Source organism: Myotis daubentonii, chromosome 13 (genome assembly GCF_963259705.1).
Source record: "Myotis daubentonii chromosome 13, mMyoDau2.1, whole genome shotgun sequence".
NCBI classification, from domain to species: Eukaryota; Metazoa; Chordata; class Mammalia; order Chiroptera; family Vespertilionidae; genus Myotis; species Myotis daubentonii.
In genome coordinates, this window is record NC_081852.1 from 7,663,874 (window position 1) to 7,666,610 (window position 2,737).

General features: G+C 46.3%; 1 non-coding gene across 1 annotated transcript; it reads left to right on the top strand.

Moving 5' to 3' along the window:
* Positions 1–228: 228 nt before the first annotated feature.
* On the top strand, positions 229–335 carry LOC132215078 (U6 spliceosomal RNA). Its single transcript, XR_009448433.1, has one exon. It is a non-coding gene; the product is annotated as a U6 spliceosomal RNA (small nuclear RNA).
* The last annotated feature ends 2,402 nt before the right edge of the window (positions 336–2,737 follow it).

Genomic DNA, 2,737 nt, shown 5'->3' on the forward strand with positions numbered 1-2,737 from the left:
TTAGCCAGTGTGACTTAGTTGGTTTGGTATTGTCCCATGCACTGAAAGGTTGCCAGTTCGATTCCCAGTCAGGGCACATGCCTGGGTTGTGGGTTCAGTCCCTTGTAGGAGGCATGCGGGAGGCAGCCGATTGATGTTTCACTCTAACATTGATGTTTCTCTCTCTCCCTCTTCCTTCCTCTTTCTAAAAAATCAATAAAAATATATATTTTTAAAAACTGAGATAGCGTGCTCGCTTCAGCAGCACATATACTAAAACTGGAACGATACAGAGAAGATTAGCATGGCCCCTGCACAAGGATGACACACAAATTCGTGAAGCATTCCATATTAAAAGAAATAAATAAAAACTGAGATAGCATTCTGTGTTGGCAAAGCTGTGAGGAATGGGCATTCATGCATTGCTGGAAGCAGTATAAATTGACTACATGTCTGCAGAGCAATATGGCAATATCTGTTAAATATTGAAAGCATCTAGATTCAATAGATTCCTCTTATCATAAAGATTTATATCCATACATATAAATTTCCATATGTACAAAAAGTCTGTATATCATGGCTTGTAATCAAAGATTGGGAAATGCCCCATAAATGCTAACATAGGACTGATTAAATGAACCACAGTTCCTTCTTGCAATGGAGCCCTGTGTCCTGTAAAGAGATTGAGAGAGATTTTTGGAGTACTGTTCTGGAACAATCTCCAAGATATATTGCTTAAGTCAAAAAAGCACAAAAAGCATGCTATAGAAGGGTATATATGTTATGATTTGTGAAAAAAAGGAGAAAGAACATATGTATATACATTGAAAAACAAGAATCAAATGAAAGACTGTACTAACGAGAGATTCCAGTATGTGGAGAAAGATCCAAAGGTCTGTCTCCTCAAGAAATGGTGCTGGGAGAGCTGGGAAGCCACATTTAGAAGAAGGAAGTTTGATCCTTACCTCACACCATATTCAAAATCTAATTCAAAATGGATGAAAGACCTGTATGTAAGAGCCAAAACTATGAAACTTTTAGAAGAAAGTATAGGGGCAAGTCTTCATGGCCCTGGATATCAATGGTTTCTTAGCTATGACACCAAAACTATTTAGTTGCTTATGCAACTAAAGAACAAAATAAATTGGGCTCCATCAAAATTAAAAACATCTATCCTTCAAAGGATTCCATGAAGAAAGTGAAAATACAACCTACAGAATAAAAAAAGCCATATATCTGTTAAAGGATTTCTATCTAGCATACATAAAAAATTCTTATGACTCAATAATAAAGATTGAATTCATGTTAAAATAGACAAAGGATTTGAACACACGTTTCTACAAAAAATTATATACAAATGGCCAACAAGCATATGAAAAGACTAGAGGCTCAGTGCACAAAAATTTGTGCACTCGGGGGGGGGGGTCCCTCAGCCCGGCCTGTGCCCTTTCGCAGTCTGGGACCTCTCGGGGGATGTCCACCTGCTGGCTTAGGCCCGCTCCAGGGGGGGGATCGGGCCTAAGCTGGCAGTCAGACATCCCTCTGGCAGCCCGGGAGCCCTCAGGGGATGTCCACTTGCCAGCGGGGAGCAGGCCTAAGTTGCAGTCAGACATCCTTAGCGCTGCTGAGGAGACAGGAGAGGCTCCCACCACCACCGTTGTGCTGGCAACCATTAGCCTGGCTTGTGGCTGAGCAGAGCTCCCCCTGTGGGAGTGCACTGACTACTAAGGGGTATCTCCTGCATTGAGTGTCTGCCCCCTGATGGTCAGTGTGTGTCATAGTGGCCAGTCATTCCCAGTCGTTCTGCTGTTAGGGTCAATTTGCATATTATCCTTTTATTACATAGGATAGAGGCCTGGTGCATGGGTGGGGGCCAGCTGGTTTGCCCTGAAGGGTGTCCCGGATCAGGGTGGGGGTCCCGCCAGGGTGCCTGGCCAGCCTGGGTGAGGGGCTGATGGCTGTTTGCAGGCTGGCCACAGCCCCTTCAGGGTGGGGGTCCCGTCGTTCATCCAGCCTGCTTCTCCAGCCTTCCTGGCAGCTCTTTGGCTTCCTGGTTTCTCTTCAGACAATTCCTTTATAACCCAAACCAGCCAGAGTCGGCTCTGCTGCTCACGGCTATGACCTTGACTGAGAACCCCCCCCCACCCCCCCACCCCCCCCCCCCCACACACACACACAGGGCCTCAGGACAAAGTAAACTCTTCAGCCAGGCCTCTGAAACCCTTTGTGATCAGGGCAGCAGTGAGTAGGTGATTCAAGTCCCAGACTGGAGCATGTATGCTGGGGACTGCCCACTGTCTCCTCCACGGTCCTAAGTGACCATGCCAGGTGCCCTCCTGTTATACCCTACTTCCCCTGGTAAAATGCCACGCAACTCAAGTGGCTCCTCTTGACATAATCTCTCCTCATCCCTTCTCTCCCATCCTCTAGTCCAACGGTTCTCAACCTGTGGGTCGCGACCCCTTTGGTGGTTGAATGACCCTTTCACAGGGGTCGCCTAAGACCATCCTGCATATCAGATATTTACATGACGATTCATAACAGTAGCAACATTACAGTTATGAAGTAGCAACAAAAATAACTTTATGGTTGGGTCACAACATGAGGAACTGTATTTAAAGGGCCAGAAGGTTGAGAACCACTGCTCTAGTCTCCTGCAGCCGTCACTCCCCTGAAGGCTTTGGACCTGTGTCCACGTGCCTCTGTCCTGAGAGGCCCATGCAGCCTCTCAAAGCAGCAGCAGGTCATCTTTTACATC